This window comes from Giraffa tippelskirchi, chromosome 9 (assembly GCF_054371585.1).
Source record: "Giraffa tippelskirchi isolate mGirTip1 chromosome 9, T2T-mGirTip1v1.2.pri, whole genome shotgun sequence".
Taxonomy (NCBI): Eukaryota; Metazoa; Chordata; class Mammalia; order Artiodactyla; family Giraffidae; genus Giraffa; species Giraffa tippelskirchi.
The window spans coordinates 148147979-148164777 of NC_137283.1; the positions used below are offsets into that span (position 1 = coordinate 148147979).

At 40.5% G+C, this 16799-nt stretch overlaps 1 protein-coding gene and 1 pseudogene across 1 annotated transcript in view; one reads left to right on the plus strand and one right to left on the minus strand.

The window, feature by feature from the left end:
- The window catches only part of SAMD5 (sterile alpha motif domain containing 5), a 418153-nt gene that overhangs the window by 184827 nt on the left and 216527 nt on the right, over nt 1-16799 (plus strand). The gene's annotated exons all lie outside the window — the stretch shown is intronic.
- LOC145520858 (anaphase-promoting complex subunit 13 pseudogene) lies at nt 14030-14378 on the minus strand (annotated as a pseudogene).

Here is a 16799-nt window from a genome sequence, read left to right on the forward strand (position 1 = left end):
AGCTTGATTATGGATGTTTTTAAGGTAAAACAGATATCAGGTTGGGATTCCTTCCTCGTGTGTCTTATAAAATGCTCGAGGAGGCTAGACATTCAAATTCAGGTTTTTCAGATATTCAGGCATTCCTCCTATCCTTATGAAATATGGATGTGTGTTCACTTGTGTCTGACTCTTTGTGACCCCGTGGACTGTATCCCGCCAGGCCCCTCTGTCCATGGAATTTTCCAGGCAAGAGTTCTGGAGTAGGTTGCCATTTCCTACTCCAGTGGATCTTCCTGACCCAGGTCTCTTGAATCTCTTGCATTCCAGGTAGATTCTTTACCACTAATGTCACCTGGGAAGTTCTCCTCCTGTCCTTGTCCTGGGGTGTTCTAAACCACTGTGTTGGGTACATCTCCCCATATGAGGTGGTATCATAGGTTTGAATTTCCCTCTGCATCTTAGGCCCTGTGCACATATGTTTTACTTGTATAGCAGCAAACATCTGGATCACTTTGTTACCCTGGGATGGTCTCTGAAGTAATAGTATACGTTAGAAGCATGTATCAAATTCTTTTAGAAAAAGTACTTTGTTTTAACTTTATGATCTCACAAAGAGAACAGTTGGCATATTTTTAACAACATTATTAGGAAGGATAATGGCAAGTGTGATCTGCTGGTGGAAAATTGAAATCACAGATTAAATTACATTTCTTTCTAATCAATTCACTAGGAGACTAGACCAAAGCAAATGCCAGCAGAACCCAGCCTGAAGACATTAAATAAAGATTATTTGATTGAAAAGGAAGATAAATCAGGGTGGGAGCAAGAGTCTTGTGAATGTGCCTGGTTCTAATTGTTTCTAGCTGGTAGAAAAAGGATTCCTGAATCTTACGTGTTCAGTTAAACAAAATGAGCTGGTTCCTTCTAGTAAACTTGACTGAAATTTGTTTCCGGGGCCCCTGCATGGGAAGGTAGAAATGGGATAATAATAGCATTTACTGCTATAATAAACATTAAACCATTATTCAAGGAGTCTTGAACATTGATCTCTACTACAGAGTAAGATACCTCACTACAGAGTAAGATAAAAGTTGGGCATGCACGCTAAGTCACATCTGACTCTTTACTATCCATGGACTGTAGCCTGTCTGGCTCCTCTGCCCACGGGATTCTCCAGGCAAGCATCCTGGAGTGGGTTACCATTTCCTCCTCCAGGGGATTGTCCTGACCCAGGGATTTAACCTGTGTCTCCTGCATTGGCAGGCGGATTCTTTATCACTGAGTCACCTGGAAAGCCCAAGATAAGAGTAATTATACACTAATAAGTGCTGTGCACATTTGTTAGTGCTGATAAACCATAATATACAATAGTTTCAAATTTTATGTGAGCATGTATATAGCATCAGATAAAACACATAATTATATGGAAGATATAAAATAGTTTAAAATTGAAATATGCATTAAAATAGAAGGATTCATTTTATTTTGGTTTTGATCCCACATTTCTATCCTATGTCTTTAGATAATAAAATCAAGGTGTCCTTGGGAATGCTAATCAAAAGCCAGTTGATCTCAACTGCATGCTGACTTTGAATAAAACAGAGCTTGAGAGGTCAAGAATAGAAAGTGATGTATAGGATGAATAGGGAGAAAGTACATATAGGATTAAATGGGAGATTAAATGGGAGAAATCTATAGAGAAGTTTGTTTTTCCGTTTGCTTCTAAATTATGACTGACTTGAGGAATCTGTCTAAAGAATGGGACTAGGAAGGAACCCCCAGGTAAGATTGAGTTTTGTGAAATTTTGAAACTGTAGATGAGAAGCTATGGAGCATTTGGGGAGATTGGTGAGCATATGAGCATGATTGGAATACTAGATAAGAAGTGACATATGTTTGAGCTGATTTATAGAGGAGAGGCAATAGAGATGTTTGGTGATAAAAGATTTTCTACAGAGTGAGGGATGAATCATGCTAATGAAAATTATAGTGTATTAAGGTTATTGCTGAGAGATGGGTTTAAAAAACAATGAATTGGGAAGCTGGAGAATTTAGGAGTTTATGGACAGATGACAGAGAAAAATCCATCACTTTGTGGCCAGATGTTTAGTATTTAACATCATAGATTCTGGTGGATGCAAGCTCTCTTGCTGTTGATGTGGTGAGTGCTCTTAATTTCGTTTGGCCTCATTAATGATGGGCCACTGGAGCTTCTAACCTCCAATATTTTAAGGGTTAGAAGTCTATTTTATAGTCTATTTTTGTGTGTTATGTGTGTTTCATAAAATCTACGTCTACATACAGACCTCTCTTTCCCATCTTGAATTCTAGCAAGCCTGTTTCCATGGGCCAAGTAACCAGAAATTAAAGATAAGGAACTCAGAAAGGATCTTAAGGAAACTCTGGTCCTTTTGAGTTTTGTGTTTCTACCCATAGTGTGTTACAATGGCTTGTCTGTTGGTTCACTTGTACTTTGAATATTTAATCTTAGATTTGGCTTTGAAAGACCCCATTTCAATTCTTTGAATTGTCTGCCGAGCTTAAATAGTACCCTGCTGTTAAAGATGTTAGTTAATGATGGAGCACATTTCCACACAGAAACACACTTTAGTCAAGCAGAACCTCAGAGCAGGGGAGACCTTGGTTTACATATTGCCTGGTTATTCTGACCTCCTTCTATTTGTTTTATTTGAGAGATGTGATAGGCAAGAGACGTGAGCCACAAAATCCGAGTCAGAATCTCTTTTCTCAGCTAGAAACCACACAGCATCACCAAGGAAGTGTCTTAAGCCGTACAATCTAGCGATACTGCAGAAGGACAGAAGATGGTGCTTCCTTCTGTAAGACAGTGGTCGACAGGAAGGCCTAGGAGCTCCACACTCCTGAGTGACAGGCCATCTTCAGAAGCAGCTTTTCTGTGCCCATTCTTCAGTCAACTTTGATCCCTTACTGTAGCTAATTCTAGATGCCCTTTAATATTGTGAACAAATGGACCGTCTGGTGTTATGAAGCCCATGTGTGCGGGAGCCTGCCCCTCTGAGATAAGTGGCATGTAGGTGGCTGTATTTATAGCTACTCCTTCTCCAACCATTGTGTTCTCTGACCCATTTCTGTGTGCAAACCCCGCCCCCCTTTATTTCCAAGTGACGTTTTTAGTTTTTCAAAATCACTTAAAAAAAAAAAAAGTGGTGCTTTTACAGTAGCTCAGAGGAGTTGAAAACTTTCACACGCAGAGACCAGGATGGTAGACACATTCCAAGGGAACATTCCTGCCTTCATTATGATGAGGCTGAGGTTCGAGCATCACAGTGCTGGTGTAAGAAGATGTAAATCCCCTCTGAAATTTTAATACCTGAAAACATACCTATGTGTATGTGGCTTTTCTACCTTTTATTCACCTCTTGAGGAACAGCTTAGTTTTAATATTTTACCAGAGGGATCACCAGATAGCAGAGGCTCTTGCTTGCAAAAAGAAGCACACAGAAACTCAGCACCTCTAATTTTCTGGGAAAAAAAATTTCTACTACTAATCATTGTCCAAACCCTTCTCGTTTATTAGGCATGACTTCATTAATTTATATTCTTCACTCATCATCTCTTTAATGAAAAAAGTTACATTAAAATACTCATGTCAAGTAGAAACTGAAGCAAAATAGATTGGATTACTCTAGTAATCCCGGAAGAGAAATTTAAATTCTATAGTTAATTTGTAGGCAATTACAAATTATATTTCCAGTGCAAATCAGAACAATGGGCTGTGACAAGTTAAAGGGATGTAGGGTGGGGAAGGTTGGAAAATACATTGTTTTCCTGTGTGATGATGGCCTTGGGAGAAAGATAACCAGGTCCCTTCAAGTTTGACAATAATAAGAATTAAAAGACATGAGGCCCATGAGGAAGCCAATGGAGAGGGAAGAAAGCTTTGTGTTATGGGAAATAGATGACCAGTCCAAGTTCCATGCATGAAACAGGGCACTCAAAGCCGGTGCACTGGGACAACCCAGAGGGATGGGATGGGGAGGGAGGTGGGAGGGGGGTTTGGGACAGGGGGACACATGTACACCTGTGGCTGATTCATGTCAATGTATGACAAAACCCACCACAATATTGTAATTAGCCTTCAATTAAAGTAAATAAATTAATTTTTTAAAAAAAGAGACAGGATGAAATAATAAAATCCAGTGGTCAGTAGTGCCTAAGGAGTGTGGTCATTCACATTATCATAGGACTGAAGATCAGTGCAATTGTTCATGGACAAGAAGCCAAAAGTACTTGGTTGAATCTGTCCTGTTCTTCTTTGGGGACCCGCTGGTAGAGCTCAGGGCACCTCCCTGAATCACATTACCAGTCTTGTTGAGATAGCACATCAGTTAAATGAAATTGTCATCCCCACAGGGCACCCAGGACAAGACACCATATTTTGTCACCAGTAAGTATGGCTATCGGCACTGAGAGAATAAGATGGGGATTGTGAGCAGTGATTTAGGAGAGGAAGATTGGAACACTTGTATATAAAAGATGTTAGGATTCTCCCCACTAGACTAGTAAGGTTGAGGCAAACCTTGTAAGACAGAGTAAGGAAACTCGAGTAGAAACTAGATTCCGCTACTACCCAATGAAGTATGTTTTAATGTTCTGAATGGCCTCATTTTTCTTCTTCTGTATAAAATGCATTCCTTATGAAGGTGAACAAACATTTTATGTACTCTCCCCATTGAGAATACATAAATATCCACCGTGAATTCATATGAGCTAGTAGAGAAATCTCTAAAATGAACTGTGTATGTTCTAGTGTCAGATTTTTACCTCTCCAAGAATTACTATCAACTTCTTTCTTTGATAGTATAAAAAAAAGAATACTTTGCTAGAACTCTCTTGATGCATTTGTCCATTTCCATAGTCATCCTACTCTAGGCCAGCACATTATTTTTAGATTTTTGAGCTGAAGACTTTTTAAATGCACAAAACCTAATATTTTGCTGTGTTCCTGAAACATTAAAGAAAAATTTCATCAAGAAATAGTAAGAGAATTCAACTATGTCTTCTCACGTGTTACCAGCATTTTGCATGACAAATAGAAAATATGCCAAGCTACATTGTGTATTAATCAATCAAAATGCAAAAGTAACAGCACAGTTCACCATAACAACCAAGAATATTGCTCAGGGGAGCTTTCATTGAATTGCCTGGATTTTGACATAGAGTAACCCAGCTGTCCAGCTATTGATTTGAGCATAATTATCTGCTGCTTAGTAATTATTTACATATGCATTGGAATTGTGTCACTGTGCTTTTCAGTGGGATTAGAAGAAATAGTGACAGTCCATTACTGTTTGAGGGCATCACTATAGCTTCCAAAGATAAGAATCCATTGTTAGGGTTTTCAGTGGGGGTGAATTTTTCACTAGACATAGTCCCACCCAAGGAAACCAGGCTTCTGGACATCTGTTTCTAGATTTTTTTTTTTCAGTCCTTAGTTGTGTATCATATTCCTTTACACATCTGAGCTTGAAGCCATTTCTTAAGCTTAAATGCATACAAACGTGTGTGTGTAGCCAAACTCTCTTGACAAATTTTTCATTATAAGAAATTTTACTATTTGGTAAAGATTGTCGCTTGGACCCAAGATGTTTATTGTTTGACAAAGTTTTATGAAAGAAAGGGGAAGAAACAATATTCAAATTGATTTTTCCTAAACCTACAGGCTAACATCAGAGTATCCAATATAAGTAACTCCTGGGGATGATGCCAGAAAGATGCTTTTTTCTGCTTCTTCATAGTCCTGTGGGCAACTCCATGGGTGAGACTGCTCTTTAGCAGTCAACACTATTATTTAGCCTGGATGTTAAGATGTGTGATCAGTCGGGTTTTTTTTTTTTGTAATTTTGTCCAAATTAATTTCCCACATGAAATGGACTAACATTTAACTATTAATAAATTTCATTTAAAGCCTATTTCAACCAGAAACTTGTGATCAAGTTTGTATCACCTGATTTTAACTGAAGTTTACCCATTTGAGAGGTGTTTCCACATATGTATAGTGCTCAGAATGATTGCAGATTTTTTCTGACTTGCTTTTTAAAAAATATTTCATTTATTTTTGGCTGAGATGGATCTTCATCGCTGTGCAGGCTTTTCTCTAGTTGCTGAGAGGCGAGGGGGCACTACTCTTGTAGAACACGAGCTTTAGGGTGCCTTGGTTCAGTGGTTGTGGTTCCCAAGCTGGAGAGCACAGGCTCAGTAGTTGTGGGGCGTGTGTGGGCTTAGTTTCTCTGCAGCACGTGGGATATTCTCAAATCAGGGATCGAACCTGCGTCCCCTGCCTTGTTGGACAGATTCTTTACCACTGAGCCACCAGGGAAGCCCCTCTGACATGCTTTTCAGTTCAGTTCAGTTCAGTCGCTCAGTCGTGTCCGACTCTTTGCGACCCCATGAGCTGCAGCATGCCAGGCCTCCCTGTCCATCACTAGCTCCTGGAGTCCACCCAAACCCATGTCCATCGAGTCGGTGATGCCATCCAACCATCTCATCCTCTGTCACCCCCTTCTCCTCCTGCCCTCAATCTTTCCCAGCATCAGGGTCTTTTCAAATGAGTCAGCTCTTCGCATCAAGTGGCCAAAGTATTGGAGCTTCAGCTTCAGCATCAGTCCTTCCAATGAATATTCAGGACTGATTTCCTTTAGGATGGACTGGTTGGATCTCCCTGCAGTCCAAGGGACCCTCAAGAGTCTTCTCCAACACCACAGTTCAAAAGCAACAATTCTTTGGCACTCAGCTTTCTTTATAGTCCAACTCTCACATCCATACATGACCACTGGAAAAACCATAGCTTTGACTAGACGGACCTTTGTTGACAGAGTAATGTCCCTGCTTTTCAATATGCCGTCTAGGTTGGTCATAATCTTTCCTTCCAAGGAGTAAGCGTCTTTTAATTTCATGGCTGCAGTCATCATCTGCAGTGATTTTGGAGCCCAGAAAAATAAAGTCAGCCACTGTTTCCCCATCTATTTGACATGCTTTTAAGTGATGGAAAAACTTAGCAAGATGTCTCTTCAGCTAATTTTGATGTGTTACTATACAATCAAACCTTTGTAAGATTCAGTGGTAGATTTCATTTTTATGACTTAAATAATTAAAATTTTTGTGAATGCCATTTTGTTTAGAACCGTTTATAAAATCTGTAATGGTGACACATTGCGGACGCGCTGAGTAAAATATGTAAAATATGTAGTGTGCTTCACAAAATAAATTGAGGAAACGGAGGCTTCTGAGACCCTCCCTCAGTTGTGCTCACAGAACAGGAAGAGAGATGCAGATTTCCTTCAGACCAGCCTAATCTAAATATGAAACACCCTTCACTTCCTTTTGGCTCCACTTTATCTCTGCTCTTGTTTAGTGGAAATCCTTTCATTAGCTAGTTAATAATAGACATTTATTCAGCTTTTACCATTTATCTTTTGAACTTGTTTGCATTGGTGTTGTCCATCATTAGTTGAAAGATCCTAGATTGCAGGGTCAAGTTCTCTTTCATTTTGTTTCTAAGATGCTTATTACCATCCAATCTAAGTAGATAATAAATGGAAGCTTTCAAAGTTCCTTTTGTTTACACTACCCATTACTCCTGGCAGAAAAATGGTTTCCTCTATTGCTCATCAGCTGATGCTCTTCCTACATATGGTAAGACTGGGGATGGTGGGGGATAGGATAAGATATGGTGTAGGGTCTGAGTTGAAGAGAGTTTGGAAGTGTTAGTCTCTCAGTCGTGTCTGACTCTTTGTGACCCCATGGACTGTAGCCTGCTAGGCTCCTCTGTCCATGGAATTCTCTAGCCAAGAATACTGGAGTGGGTTTCCATTTCTTTCTCCAGGGGATCTTCCTGACCCAGTGATCGAACCTGGATCTCCTGTATTGCAGGCAGATTCTTTACCATTTGAGCCACCAGGGAAGTCCCACAGGGTATCACAGGGTATCAAATAAGAGGTTGCTTCTGGAATCAGATAGACCCAGGGCTTCACATCTTACTCTCTTTCTGGCCTTGGAACTTCCAAGGTCAAATTCTGTAAAATGGGAATATAGTACTGATGTTCTGAGCTGATTTGTGTCCCCCACAAAATTCATATGTTGAAGTCCTAACCCTAGTACCTCTGAATGTGACTCTATTTGGGACAGGCTGTTTACAGAAGTACTTAAGTTAAAGCAAGGCACAAAAAAAATGAAAGAGAAGAGGGAATTAAAAAACAATTTTTTTTGGTGTGGACCATTTTTGAAGTCTTTATTGAATTTGTTACAAGATTGCCTCTATTTTATGTGTTTTTTTTTTGGCCATGAAGGATGTAGGATCTTAGCTCCCCAACCAGGGATCAAACCCGCACACTCTGCATTGGAAGGTGAAGTCTTAACCATTAGGGCTGCCAGGAAGAGGAAATTTGGACACAGACATGGACACAGGGAAGACATAGGGAGAAGATGCCCATCGACAAGTCAAGAAGAGAAGTCTGGAACAGATAAATCCTTCTCTCACAGCCTGCAGAAGGAACCAACCCTTGATGCCAGATGTCTGGCCTCCACAACTGCAAGGCAGCTAATGTCGTACAACACCAGTGTAAACAGGTTGAAAGATAAATTATAAGACAGTATCTGTTTTTCAAGCCGTCAGTCTGTACTGCTTTGTTATTGCAGCCCTAGCAAACTAATACAGCATCCTTCATGATATTGTTGTAATTAGATAAGATCCTATTTATAAAGTGCTTGCCATAGTGAATGTTGTGTAGTAGACACTCAACAATGGTAGTTTCAGGAAATGATCAGAGCTGAGAAAAGAGAACAAAATTGGAAATATTTTTAGAAATGCATTTGTATCCTCAAGGCCTTTGTGGGCATGGATGTAGATTTGGAAGAAAATACAGAGAAGTTTCTTTCTGTTTAAATTAGGTCACATGCAAACATGTGAGCTTTTATGGATCAACAGTATTCAGTTGTGTTTTCCTTTGCAGTTGTCCCTTTGGGATGATAAATGAACCCACATACTAACAAATGAGCCTCACAGGAGGATTTATGATCTTGAACTATAGGCTTCAGATGGTGTCTGCATGTTGAATGCTTGGTAAAAATATGGAAGTAGTGGTGTCCCAATCTATCTGGTTTCATTGGATTGGTTTCACACTTCATTGCTTTCTGGCAAAGAAATATTGTGAACCCAAATAATTTTAAAAATGGCCAGTGTTAAAATGATGCTTCCTGCTATTCATTCATGCTCCTCTCTGAAGCATCAGCAGTTACTATATTTATGTGGGTCTACAGAACATTTTTAAGCATCCATTAAACATTTTGAACATCCATTCTACATGCCAAACATCACTTCTGCAAGCCTTTCCCTTGCAAACTTTTTTAAAAGTTCTTTTATTTACAAGTTCTTCTTCAAGATGAATAAGTATGATTCTTTTTTTTTTTTCTTATTTTGTGCTTCCAAAGTGTAATTCCTTCTAATTTGAAGTTTAGTAAAATTGTAAGCTAGAGTAATTGCTTCTAAAATGCCTTAGTTTCTCATAAGACTGTCAGAGTTTTTTAAGATATTAGAATTCTTCAACTACTTTTCCCTTCAGCTGCATTCATGTGTCATGTTTTATTAAACACTAATGGGTCTCCCCAAGTTATAGCAGCAGTAGTTAGGGAAGGTCATTTCAGTGGCGAGATTATATTTCATGAAACAGTCTTCCCCTCTATATATACATGTACGAACTTAACCGTAGTCAAATAGATTCTCTAGAAGGCTAGTCAGGTTTTTTGTTTTGTTCTGTTTGGTTTGAAGGTAATTTTGTCAAGAAGGGTCTACTGGCACAGAAAGAAGACACCAGTCACCAGTGAGAAAGGGGACGAAATCCACAGCAATCATCAAATCAAGCTGGATTCTAGCTCTAGCTTACGTACCATGGCTCACAGAGGACTATGCAAGTGAGAATAGCAAATACTTGTGCTTATAGTTAATACCCAGGTAGGTGGGAAAAGTGGTAAAACTATTTGACAAAGTAGAAACTTCACAGAAGTTCCCAGGCTAATCCCAGTATCAAGAAGGGATAATTAAAAATCCTACCTACTCTGATTCTGCCTGTCAATTCCTTTCCCTGGAGAACGTCAACGGCTTTGTATCTGGCCTCACTATCTTGACTAATTCCTACGTCACCTCCTCTGTCTTTCTAAAGCACAAATTGTATGCTGCCTCTTCTCCACTTAAAACCCTGCAGTCGCACCTAATTGCCCTCTAGATAAAGTTTAAATTTCTCAACAAGGTATACAAAGTACTTCAAAATCTGGCTCTGCCTACTTCCAAGTTCACGTCCCACAATTACCTTTTTGTGCCCTGCTTCCTGCCAGATAGAACTACCTACAGGTACAGGCTTTCTCTCACCTCTGGATTTTGTGTGTAATGTTCCTGCTGTGCACCAGCCCTCTGTCATTCATACCCTACTGCTCGCCATAAGTGCAACCAGTCAATCCTAAAGGAAATCAACCCTGAATATTTATGGAAAGTATTGATGCTGAAGCTGAAGCTCCAATACTTTGCCCACCTGATGCGAAGAACCAATTCATTGGGAAAAGACCCTGATGCTGGGAAAGATTGAAGGCATGAGGAGAAGAGGGTGAGAGAGGATGAGATGATAGGATGGCATCACCGACTCGATGGACATGAGTTTGAGCAAGCTCTGGAAGATAGGGAAGGGCAGGGAAGCCTGGCGTGCTGCAGTCCATGGGGTTGCAAAGAGTCAGACATAACTGAGTGATTGAACAACAACAAAGCTTTGTTGCTCTGGAACTGGATTACATGTTCCTTTCATGTGCTTGACCCACACCACCCATGTATTTATCCTTGTATTAATATTAAAAGTACTTGTTGTTGGGACTTCCCTGATAGTCCAGACATAAAGACTCTATGCTTCCTGTGCAGAGGGCGAGGGTTCCATAGATGATTGGAGAACTAAGATCCAACATGCCGTGAGGCACAGCTAATAAATCAAAAATAAAGGTCCGCAGAAATGGCGTCACTGATCCCAGATGACATTTAGGATAGAGTAACAGTACTCACTGGATGGGATGGGGAGGGAGGGGGGAGGGGGGTTCAGGATGGGGAACACATGTACACCCATGGCTGATTCATGCCAATGTATGGCAAAAACCACTACAATATTGTAAAGTAATTAGCCTCCAATTAAAATTTTTTTAAAAAGTAATTAAAAAAAGGATGTTACTTCATAAAAAAAAAGGTAAATTAACAATACTCATTACTTGTCTACCCTCCTAAAACTAAGTATTTGAGGGCAGGAACAGTGTCTTGTGTCTGTTATATATATATATGGTATTCAGCTAGTCTCTAAAATGCTTAAGAACAAGTGTGAAGAGAAATAGCTATAGAAGGAAGAGAGACAGGGAGGCAGAGAGGCTGACAGCGGTGGAAAGTACTAGAAGTGGGAATGGATCATGAGGAGAAAGGGGCTGGCATTAGTAGTGGCTTACTATTTATTGTACCAGTTTCTCTCATTAAATCTTCCTGACAGAGTTTTTGAAGTGGGAATTGTTATCTGTCATTTCGGATGAGGACGGTGGGCCTCATAGGGTTCAGCCCACTGTCAGAGGTCTCGAAGCTCGTGAGTTGTGGGCCGGGGATTTGAATGCACCTCTGCTTGATCTCCACACCTGGGCTTCTCCTCCCACCCTATGCTCCCTTCTGCATTTCCCAGAAGGAGCAGACAGAGGCATTGTCACGTGACCACCGTGTGTCTTCACCTCAGTCTTGATCAAGTCGGGCAGGTCTTATTCTTAGCTGCTGCTCATTACCCAAGACTTCCTGTGTTTTAGGCTGAAATAGAAATAAGCTCAAAACAAACTCACTGGCCTATTTTTGTTAATCAGTCTAAACTAGTGGTTGTAGCAGAGCTGATTCATTTAACTGAGGGTGCAGGAAATATTGCAGAAAGTTAAAAAAAAGAAAAAAGGTTAGGAATGCTGAATTAAATTCCTTTGGAAACAAGCAGTTTGAGTTCTTTGAAGGGGTCATGGCCAAATTCATAATCAGATTGTGATGAATTCCAGCCCAGTGATTAAGTCTATGGAATCCAAAATGAGGAAATATGTTTGTGCTCTGAGTCTCTTGCATCACGGAATGTCATGTGCATAAGTACACTTAATTAGCTGCTCTGATGACATCAGTTACAGTGTCATGTGTCATGAGTGGCTAATTGCTTGTGAATCAAAAGCCCTATTTAAATAAACACCAGGGGGGCTCACTTTGAGTTCTGTATCAACCATCGTTTAAGCTGACATGACATATCTCTGGTATGTGGCAGCAAAGAAATAGGCATTTTCATACAGAAATGCAAGAGACATCAGTGGAGCAATGAGGACATTTTTTAGAAAAGTTCTCTTATCTAATCAGAAAGTGCAAATTGTAAGACTTTTTGAATACTGGTTATTAAAGAGCACAATCACATTTCACGGCCATTTTATCAAACTAAAGCACAATGCTATCTTCTACATCTTGTGTCTTCTAAGTGTACCTTGATTCTGAATGGAAGATTTCGACCAAGCAGCTTAATTGTATTTTGAAAGCACTTCTGGGGTTTTAAATTTTGCAGAGTCAACCACCCACTTCTGCTCTAACACCCAAACATCTCAGACTAGCATCAAGGAGATGAAGAAAAATGACTCATTAATTTTATCTGGGCATATTACTTGTTTCTTAGACTTTTTTTTTTTTAAAAGCATACAACCAGAGAGACTTTTATTAACTATTCTTTTCTTTGCTAGATTAAAAAAAAATCAGAATAGTTTTGTCTTTCAGAATACCACATGATAGTAATCATTAACTTAACAGTTCCTCTTATTACCTTTTTGTCCTTTATCATCTAGTCATTAAGTCCAGTTGTCATTCAGGTAGTCAAATTCTTTTTGCTTACATATATTGTTGGCACACTTAAAGTCTGTCCCACTGTCTTGTGGCAGAGACCAACAACTAACTACTAAAAGCTTTTCCCCTCCTACTATACACATCCCAGCTTTCCAGTGAAGAACTGATGCTTTCAAACTGCGGTGCTGGAGAAGACTCTTGAGAGTCCCTTGGACAGCAAGGAGATCAAACCAGTCAATCCTGAAGGACACCAACCCTGAATATTTATTGGACTGATGCTAAAGTTGAAGCTTTAATCCTTTGGCCACTTGATGCGAAAAGCCGACTCATTGGAAAAGACGCTGATTCTGGGAAAGATTGAGGGCAAGAGGAGAAGGGAGTGACAGAGGATGAGATAGTTGGATGGTATCATCGACTCAATGGACATGAGTTTGAGCAAACTCTGGGAGACAGTGAAGGACAGGGAAGCCTGGCATGCTGCAGTCCATTGTATCACAAAGAGTTAGACATGACTTAGCAACTGAACAATGGCAACAACAAAGCCTTCCTTACATTTACAGAAACAACATTCTCACCAATGGAACGTACGCAGAAGTGACCTGTGCCACTCCAAATCTATCATTTATAGAATGACCACGAGTGGTCCTCTCTGTCTTTCTCCCAGTGCCTGGGCAACATTGGAATCTATGTGTGGAAGATTTCAAAACTACCGTCACTGTGGATTCAAAGGAGAGAAAATATGTTATGCTCATTTAATCTCCTATAACCCAGTGTCCTAAGCTTTTAAACACGGGGCATGAACGGGACTCACATCCAACTTTCCTCATTCTACTCATGAGAAACTAAGCCCAGAGACTGAAAGTGATTCACCTGAGATCTCCCAGCTCACTGGTATTTCTACTCCACCCTTCCCAGAAGGATAGGGTTGAAACAGTTTGTTGGTCCCTATAGATAATCATAACTCATTTTTATAAACTGTTTTTCAGACCATCAGGAATACTAAGCACCTTTCTCAAAAATCATAAATTGGTAACAGAAATTAAACCAGTGTTCAGACCTTCTGAATCACAATCCAGAGCTTGTAACACCCAGGATGTTGCCTTTAAGGAAGAAATCTGTGCGTGAACAAAGAGCCAAACATCAGTTTTCCTATGGGGGAGCATTCTCATGGAGTCTCTGTAAGGCCAAGTCAGTCCACTTCATTTCTTGTCCTTTAACAAATTCTGTGGTGCCATTGTTTTCCTGTTCAGGTTCAGGAAGCTCATTCAGTGGTATTGCACATTCTCACAAGGCAGCTTGTCTTCTCACCAAGCATCGTCAGTCAAGTCCAGGATCCTTCCATCTCTCTGTACTTCAGTGTCCTTTCTCCTGTAGTTTTAATCTTGCCAAATCAGTAGTGGGTCCAGTGTGGTGCCCACCTCCTCCAGGATGTTGCATTTTTATAGGTAACATATTTGTGTTTGATAATCTTTTAATTTTTTTCACAATACCTGTTCATTGACTGCATTTTTCAGGCTCTGTGTTTGCTGTCCTTGATCTTTTGGAGAAGTTGCAAGCTTTCTTGATATGAGAAAGCTTAAATGTTTAAAGTTTTTTTCTTATGTGTTCAAAGAAAAATAATCAGTGAAGGTTCATGCACAAGCCAACAGAAACAGGAAGAAGTTAACAAGTGGAAGAGATCACAGATTGTCTGTGATCCAGGGGTGTTTGGGTGTTAGGTGACTTGCTCAGGGTTCCATTGAGTGTTGGGTACTGGCTGAATGGAGTTGCCCCCAAAATTCAGAGCTAATTCTGTATCCTTCCTAGCATAAGAAATAATTATGACAAAGGAATGAACCATAAGGGTAAGCTAGGTAATAAAAGAGTTCATCTCTTTCTCTTTCTTCCTCTCCTTTCCTCTTTTCTTCACTCCTTCCCTCTTCTGAATTATTTTTTTAATGTCTGTTTACTTATTTGGCTGTGCAGATCTTTGATCTGTAGTTGTGGTATGCGACATCTTTAGTTTCAGCATGTGGGATCTAGTTCCAGGGATCAAACTCAGGGTACTGCATCAGGAGTGTGGAGTCTTAGCCACTGGAGTGATTTCCTCTACACTTCATGATTTCCTCTACACTTAGACTAAAATCCACATTTCTCATTTCAACCGGTAAGGTCCTTTTATGACACTTCCCTGCTAAATGTCTTTATCTCACTCATCTCTGTAGTCTTATGGCCTAGTACAGTACCTATCACAAAATAAATGCTTGACAAATATTGGTGAATTATAGAATGAATGAATGAGGAATGATACTCCTCTTCCAGAGAACCTGAAGTGTACCCTTGTTTGGATTTCCTTCCAAAAGCTACATCTGGTCTTTCCCATTGGTGCTGATGACACCCCAGGGAGCATATTCATTTCCCAGGTTTTATGCCTTCCTAGTTGGACAGTTACAATCTCTTATGGGTCCCTGAAGTCCAGCCAACTTCTCCTCTGACATTGAGGTCAAGTGGCTGTGCTTAAATGAGATGGAGAAGTGATGAATGGATTCTGGCCAGGACTCAGATGATCTGCCTTTCTATTAGAACTGGCTTGATGGTTTCCCAGTGTTTGTTTGCTCAAGAATCACTGACATAATGTCCATTCTCTTTCACCTCCAGGCCATCCTGGTTTATACCTCAATAAACTCATTTTTCTTGCAATGAATAGTAACCAGCTAAAGCCTTTTGATAGGCCACCAAGATATCAGCATCATTTCCTTTTCATTAACTACTTGATAATAGGAAATCAACGCTGTCATCTTCTAAACATTATCTGGAGTAAAAAAAAAAATGTCCCAGCTTTAAGATTCCATTTGTAGTGTAGTCCATGAGAGAAAGCCCCACCTTTTGAAAAGTATCGGCTTTAATCATGTAACCAAATTACTCTCAAAAAATAGATTGCTTACTGAAGTGAAGTGAAGTCGCTCAGTCGTGTCCGACTCTTTGCAACCCCATGGTTGCAAAGCCTAACAGGAGCCTAACAGGAGCCTAACAGGCTCCTCCAACCATAGGATTTTCCAGGCAAGAATACTGGAGTGGGTTGCCATTTCCTTCTCCAGGAGATCTTCCCAACCCAGGGATTGAACCTGGGTCTCCCACATTGTAAGCAGACGCTTTACCATCTGAGCCACTAGGGAAGTCACCAAGATTGCTTACTGTATGAGGTAAATTCATTTTTACAGTGACAGAAGTCAACACGTACCACCAGGGTATCATTTAGTACGTCGGAAGAGGTAATTTTTTCTGAAAAGTGGTTTCTTTATTGTCTACTTAGCTGAGCATTGAAAGGAAGACACCGATGATGGGTGCATACCTCCTTCTCCCCACATGCTGTGCATGCTGTCATTTCAGTCGTGTCCGGCTCTCTGCGACCCCGTGGACCATGGCCTGCCAGGCTCCTCTGTCCATGGGATTCTCCAGGCAACCCACTGGAGTGGGTTGCCATTTTCTTCTCCAGTGATAAAGTATGAAGTGAGAGCATGAAAGTGAAAGTGTTAGTTGCTCATTCGTGCCCGACTTTCTGTGAACCCATGGACTGTAACCCTCCAGGCTCCTCTGTCCATGGGATTCTCCAGGTAAGAATACTGGAGTGGGTAGCCATTCCCTTCTCCAGGGGATCTTGCCAAACCAGGGATTGAACCCAGGTTGCCTGAGTGTGCGTGAAAGTGAAAGTCTCTCAGTCGTGTCCTACTCTTTCCAGCCCCATGGACTATAAAGTCTATGGAATTCTCTGGGCCAGATTGCTGGAGTGGGCAGCTGTTCCCTTCTTCGGGGGATCTTCCCAACCCAGGGATTGAACCCAGGTCTCCCACATTGGAGGCAGATTCTTTACCAGCTAAGCCACCAGCGAAGCCCAAGTATGTATGGGGAAACCCTAAATCAAGCCTTGCATGTGAAGTCT